This window comes from Nestor notabilis, unplaced genomic scaffold, assembly GCF_000696875.1.
Source record: "Nestor notabilis isolate BGI_N333 unplaced genomic scaffold, ASM69687v1 scaffold16202, whole genome shotgun sequence".
Taxonomy (NCBI): Eukaryota; Metazoa; Chordata; class Aves; order Psittaciformes; family Psittacidae; genus Nestor; species Nestor notabilis.
Window position 1 is genome coordinate 14352 of NW_009918078.1, and position 7518 is coordinate 21869.

The following is a 7518-nucleotide window of genomic DNA, read 5'->3' on the forward strand; positions in this document are numbered from 1 at the left end:
TGCCCCAGGGCAGGTTTAGCTGGAGCTGAGGAACAATTCCTTGCCCAGAGGGTGCTCAGGCATTGGAACAGGCTGCCCAGGGCAGGGCTGGAGTCACTGTCCCTGCAAGTGTTCACAGCCCGGGTAGACGAGGCCTCAGTGCCAGGGGTCAGTGGTGGCCTTGGCAGTGCTGGGAACAGTTGGACTGGATGAACTTAAAGGTCTTTTCTGACCTGGTTGTTTCTATGATTCTCTAAGTTTAAACACATCTTAATAAGGCCTGAAAAATGCACAATTATTTTTTAAATGCTATGTATGGGACATCATGCCTAAAAGACTGGTGGATAAACTATAATATGTGTAAGTATGAATATATGTATGTATATACACGTCTACGCACAAATACATGCACCCCTGGAGTTACTTAAAAGGTGTGTAAATGTGACACTTAGGGACATCGTTTAGTGGTGGACTTGGCAGTATTAGGTTTATTGTTGGACTTGATGATCTTAAAGGTCTTTTCCAACCTAAACCATTCTATGATTCTGTGATTGAGTCCACATTGGATTTGTGGAAAACGTTTTCATCACATCCCTATACTTCGCTGCTGTTGCATATCAGAACCTGCCCAAACATAAGTTGGGGGGAATCTAATCAAGATGCCATAACCCTCTGGATTTCCTGGGACTGTCGGGAATTTCTTGCAATGTAAGCAGCTGTAGAATGGAAAAATGGAATTTGTGCTTCCTAGCAATAGAATGAAAAAGAAAAACAGAGCCTGGATGAAAACGAAGCTGCAGAATAGTATCTTTTCCATGGAATCCCCAACAGGGATGTAAAATGCTCTTCAAGCTGCTGTGATGCAAAGGGATGCGTATTCTTCCTGGAAGCATAGCTTGTGGAAGTGTGCACATCAAAGATTATGTGTGATGGAAATGACTCTTAAAGCCTAACAATTGAAAGAGCTGTTTTGCAAATTATTTTTGTGTACATACAATATTCATGTCAAACTGTCAACATAATTGACTGTGAGTTGATAGGAAAATTATGGCTTTGCTGCAAAAGCTCCGTAAGGAGGGAAAGATGGGTTCTAAATGAAGATGAATGTTGGCACAGGGGGTTCGAAAAGTTCAGTGAAGCATTTGCTCTGTGAAAGAGACACAGCAGCCAAATTCATTCCTGTCGCAGCACTGTTAACCTCAAAGGGGCCATGACACCAGGGATGAATTTGACCCACTTATCAGAATAATTTGATATTTATTTTGTTGTAAAATTGGCAGGAAAATTGTTGCAGGTGTTCATTTAACTTTCTAATTTTCAGCTTTTCATCACAATCTGTGCTGAGTGATGCCTGTCAACACAGCAAAATTATTTTCAGCAGTACAATCAATAGTACAAACACGTCCTTTGTTGAAGAAGTGCCAGGAGGGCTGAAGTTTTTCTGTGGTGCTGGTCAATTCCAGATTTAACTGCCCTATCAGGACAAGATGAAGTTTTGAATTTGAGGGGGTTGTCATGTTTATGAAGGATCTCAGGGAGAGCAGCTTAGGACAGCGGTGGTGTACCTGTAACAGTGCAGGTTTCTGTTAATACAGAGCAGAGCTCTGTGTGTATTTGGCTACTGCTAAAGAATCTCAGGGAGAGCAGTTTAGGACAGTGGTAGCGTACCTGTAACAGTGCAGGTTTCTGTTAATGCAGAGCAGAGCTCTGTGTGTATTTGGCTACTGGAATAATTACACGTTTTTGTGTTAGTTTAGTTCTGTAGAGTCCTGGATAATAGAATGCAGAATCTGCTACCTGTGTTCAGGGTTAGTAACACCCTTCTGTGCAAGGAGCCCTTTTTAATTTGTAGGACACTGCTCATGGTTTTAGGCACTCTGCAGTGTGAGCAAAGATGTTGAGAGTCCGTAGATGCTTTGTGTAATGTATTTGGCCAGTCTGCATTAAAGACCATGAGTGTAATATTAAATTCCTTGATAGGAGAACGTTCTCGGCTAATAGCAAGCCTGAGGAACCAGATATCTTAGTGGAAATTGCACTTAGATTGAGATGTATTTTCAGACTTAGCTGCCATGCCTTTAAGATACACAGGCCTGTTTCTCATTTGTTCTAAGGCGACTTCAACCAAACAGAAAAGGGGTTGTAATTTATTTCTATTTTAAGGCTCCTTTTCCTTGCCAGAAAAGTATGAAGAAGTCATTTTGTGAGGGTGAAAATATGCCTACCTACCCATTCGTATCCATCCCTTTTATTTCAAACGTATTCCTTCCTCAACTGATATTTGACTGGCAATACCATGCTAGAATTAATTTTTAATGTTCTCAGTCCAGAGATGATGGAATTATTAATTATAAATTATCCAGAAATTCCGGAATAAGAAATTCTCCTGTGGTAAAGTAAAGTTGCAAGAGAGGGTGACAGTACTGCTGGAAGGGACTAGTGTCCAAGTGATCAGCGTCTTCTGCTGGTAGGATGTTTCCAGCTGAGCTGGCATCCTGAGCACCAAACCCAGGGCTGGAACAGCTGAAGAGATCCACTATTTTGTATAACTCTTTGTAGGCAGTAGAGGAGAAGACAGGTGAGAAGGGACAACTGTGCTGCTTTCCCAAGCTATCAGCTGAGGTCCTGCTTTGGCCCTGTTTGGGGTTTAGAAGGACACTGTTACTCTGAAAGCAAAGAAAAAGTGTTTTTGAAGTTGTGGGATTTTCTTAAACCTTTTCTGACTTGCTCTGCATCATAATGGAAGTTCAAGGAGACTGTTTTCCAACCCTAGGTTGCTAGGTTAAGGTAAAACTAGAGAGAATGGTTTGTTTTTTAAGCCAGATTGGAGTTAATCAGAGCTTTGCATTCGTATACTGGTGTGCCAGGATTGGGCTGGCACAAGATCAACTTGATTTTGCTCCAGATATTGGAAATCTGACAAAGTGTCTGGCTCCCAGGATTTTCAGTCTCTCAAACAGTAGAAATGACAAGAATTAACAATGCCAGTCTCCTCTGGCATCTAAAAGGTTTTGACAAAATCAGGCCTTTCTGGTGTACAACCTATTTTGAAATCCTAAAAGCAGAGCTGGAAGAGAATTCAGAACCAAGAATTGCAAGATTTTGTTTTGGTTTAGATTTTTGGGGAAATGAAACCACAGAAGGTTCATGTAATGGTGCTTCAGAACTTGGCTTAGGTCTAAATCTGTAGTCTTGGATAAAGCATTGTAAATTTGTAGTAGGAAAGAAGAGTTCATGATCTTGGGCATGTGATCTAAGGCCTTAATGAAAACATTAACTTTGAGGAGACAAGTCTGTTATCTATCTGAACCTATGTTTTTGAAAGGGAGACCTTGTCCTATGGACACCATGAAGTGAGAAAGGTGATATTGATGATCATTAGGGAAGTGACATGAAGAATGTTCTTGTCAACCCTAGTGTTCCCATAAATAAAGTTTAACAAGATGACATAGTCATATTACAAAAGGTCTTGGATATTAAGCTTTCACTGTGCTTCAGTTGTAAAAGATTTTATAGTGCTGTAAATTATGTTATGCTCTGGACTTTGCTTTAGTATCTTAGAAACAGAGTAGAGGCGCGGGAGACATTTGATAGCTATGTATGTGTTCTGTAATCATAAATCATACTACTGTTAATGTCGAGATAGGAACATTGCAGTGTTTAAAACAACAACATGAACAAATACTTTCGTATTCCATTGACTGTTGGTCTCTCTTGGTGGAATGCAGAAGAATGTGGATTAAAACCATGTTATCTTAAAAAGATTAAATCATTCCATTAATTATTCAGATCATGAAGACTATAAAAAGTAAATCTACTGATGTTCATCTGTAAAGTCCTGCCCCAGTATCAACATTTTTATTACTTCAATTAAGTGACACTGATTTGTACCAACTGGGTGTCTGGCCCTTGAGCTAAGCCCCAGCCCTTCAGTTAACTCAGAATTTACTCAGAAATGCGTGAAATCAGCTAACACTAGTAAGTCAGATAGTTTTGTTATTCATTAAAGCTAATAGATGACCCATTATTAGGCCTGAGGGTGTGCAAGCCCAGAGAAAGGCATCATTAGCTGCTGCTGTTGAAAGTTCATTCTCGATGCTGAAAAAGCTGGAAGGTTGGACATAAAGCAAAGACACATTGTGTTTTCCTTTGTCTTAAGACAATTTGGCAGGATTATGCTGTATGTAAATATTTACAGTATAACAGTGTTTTGAAGAAAATATTCTGCAGGGTCACTATAGCAACCCGCTTAGGAAATCCTAAACCATTTAGGTTGGAAAAGGCTTTTAAGATCATTAAGTCCAACCATTCCTCCAGGAATCCTCTGAATCTGAAGCACTGAAGACGTACAGAGCTGGTTTTCTTTGCTCTGGTGCTTTCCTTTCCAAATGTTCCATCTTCTAAAGGCAAGAAGCCCAAGCAGCTTTGTATTATCACATTTAGAGGGAAGAGCCATCCCTTGGGCCCTGTGGCTCACCCCAGGCTACCACGCTGCAATCCACCCAAGACTGATTGACACTGGGGTGAGGAGTGGTGGTGTTTGTGCTCATGTGTATGTGCAAGGTTGCTGGAATATAGTTTGAGGGAGTTTGTATATCCTGTAACAGGCCACATGTGAAGGCTAGAAGTGTGTTGCTGAAGGCTCAGCTGGGAACATAGTGCAGCCCACTCCTTGCAAGCCTAGATTTCCTGCTTTATCTGTCAGTATTTCTTTCACAGGGACATCGTGGCTGCTTTGTGGCCAGTGGAGGGGGGCAGGTTGCAGGTTGCAAGCACGGGTAGAAAGTCTCCCTCCATGCCCTGCCATGTGCAGAGGTTCTTTTCCATCAGCAGCCAGGCAATCCCAACACGTAGAGGAATACAAGAGCAGGTTCCTTTGCACCCATCCAGCACTGGGAGTGCAGTGGGGATGTGCAGTGACCAGTGGTTGTTGCTCACATGTGTTTCCACTGTCGTGCAAACCGTATGTCTTATTCACTGAGCAACCTGTTCTGCTGTCGCTAAGCTTCTCCAGGTCCCACTTTGGCAGCGTACAGCAAAATGCCTTCTGCTGATGAACCCATCCTCAGCTCCTTTGAAGAACACTGAACAAGTCCTTTCTCTTGCTGATCCTGTAGGCATGTCTTTAAGCTTAAATACCCCACGCAGGTGACTCTAGACACCTTTTGGCTCATTCATCATCACAGTATTGTTTTGATGAGCAAGTGGGCCAGATGCAGCTCACAAACATCTGTGGCACTGATTTGGGCTGGTTGCCTTCAGGAGCTTGGTGTGTACTGCAGAGGTGGCTGCGGGTGCAGAGCAGCTTTGCAGCCCAGGGAGCAGACCCGGGATGAGGCAGGAAAAACACTCCAGCTGTGTCATGTTAACAGGAATAAAATGTAAGGGAACATGTTGTTCTTCTCCTTATTTATTTGTGTTTCAGTGACAGCCTGCATGCTGATTTAAATATGGCTCTACTGTAAGCACAATAGAAGCATATAAAAAGAGGCAACTCTTCCCTTTGCTTCCAGCCTGCACGCGGGAAACAGCCAAAGGACTGAAATACTCACCCGAGGAGCAGGGCTATCTTCCAGTCTGATAGCAAACCCATGTCCTTCCAGGCCTCCGTCTGGCCTTCAGACAGTTGGGATTTGTCAGAAGTGATTGAAAGCAGAGACACATGGGATAGGTCTAGCATGTCCTTTCCTCAGACATCCCAAAAAATAGCTTTCCGTAGCACAACTGTGCATATGGGCTCTCTGAGGCTTGTTGTCAGAGGCATGTTTAAATGTGAGGTATTGGAGCACAAGGGAAATTTCAGCCTAAAAAATGAAGCATACTGAAAACAGAAGTGTATTATTGTCCTTTTAGGCTCCCAGTCTGTTTTCCATAAGCTCTCTGGGAATCAGTGGGGACTGTTTGTAGAGCAGAATGCTGCTCAATACGACTTTCTGCCGAGATTGGCAAGATCAGGCTCTTTCTACTTACTTGTAAGCAAAGCAATTAAAAGCAATTCCAGAGTAAGCTGCCAGTGTTCCTCTCGAGAGTGGAGGAAAAGAGGAGGGAGGGAAAGAAGCAACATGATTTCTCTCTCAAGGATGAACATTACTGTGTCTGTGTCACTGACCCGTGGTGTATTGGCAGGTGATAACTAGAAAAAAGAACTGGGCAAATTTCCAATGAGTAGCTGTAGTTGGTAGTAAAACTGCAATCTGGCTGCTGTGGCTGAAATAAACGGTCATTAGGCCTGATTAAAGTCAGATTTAGGGCGATTCAAGCAAGCTAAAAGGGGGAAACCACAGGCAGTTTCACATAGTTTATTATATACTTGTGGAGTTATTTATATGGCTCAGTCTAGTACAGTGAAAATGAGTGTGTTTAGAGATTGTAGTTGGCTTTGGGACAATGCAGGTGATTTTTGATGGAAGATTTTGGCCAGGTTGTAACAGTGTGTTTTGGTTGACCAGAGCAAACTTGTAAAAAATACTAGAAATCCGTTCAAAATATCCCAAAACCAAACTTTTAAGGATTGCCCAGATTCAGCATAGTGAGATATTGAAGCTTTAGCTTCAAAATGTTTATAGGGCAGGAAGAATGTTTCCTAGCAGGATTTATTTATAGAACTGTGAGCAGGGTCTTGTATGTTACTCTGGAGTAAATCTGTTGTAAGTGACATCAAGACCAGGCTTAACTGTATTGGTTTTTTTTTTTGCTCCAATCCTCACAAAACCAGTAGATGGAGAAAAGGATTCTTTTTCTGTTGTGATACCAGTAGGAGTGTCAGGCATTCCTCTGATCTGTTCCCTGCCATTATTACCTTGATAGACTTTATGCACTCTGTGTCAAGTTACGTGTATGTACGCAAAAGTGTAAATTTATAGCTGCATTTATAGTATTAGGCAAGTATTTATTGGTTTTAAACACCATTAGTCTGGAAATCGACCAGAACTTTGACCTTTTTATGATGTGATTTACTGCTGTGAGCCTTCAAATTCCACGGACTCCATTTAAGCACAGTTTCAGGTCTTGGCAGGACAAAAACCTGAGCTGGAGCTGTCTTTAAACCAGTGGAATATTGCTTAATTGAACAAGTAACTGCACTGTAGTGACCAAGAAGATCATTTAAGGGTGTAGGGAAAGCCTGGCTCTCCTGCAGGCTGGGGCTAATGTCATTGCCAGGCCACATCTCAATGGAGGAGCCTTCAGGAATCCTTCTAGTTCATGTGAGAGGAGTGCATTTCTTCACAACTCATACAAATAAGGGCTAAGAGGTCAGCTCCCTAATTTGTCGCTATGTAAACAAGAGATTCCAGGGACATTTGCCTTTGCCGTGCAAACGGGGAAGGTGACTGCCTTGCTCTGCTCCAGATAAAGAGAGTTGTGGAGAGAAATGTGGTTTCCTTGGACCAGTGCTTGGTCAGTGCTGCAGTAAGTTTCTGCTCAGTTCTCACTGTAATCGTAGAATGGGCTTAAGATCATCCAGTTCCAACCCCCTGCCACAGGCAGGGACACCTCACACTAGAGCAGGTTGCTCCAAGCCCCTGTGCACAACCTGGC

The 7518-nt window shown here is 42.4% G+C and overlaps 1 protein-coding gene across 1 annotated transcript in view; it reads left to right on the forward strand.

Annotated features, from left to right (window-relative positions):
- The window catches only part of PKDCC (protein kinase domain containing, cytoplasmic), a gene marked incomplete at its 5' end in the record, with an annotated part of 22051 nt that overhangs the window by 8789 nt on the left and 5744 nt on the right, over window positions 1-7518 (forward strand). The gene's annotated exons all lie outside the window — the stretch shown is intronic.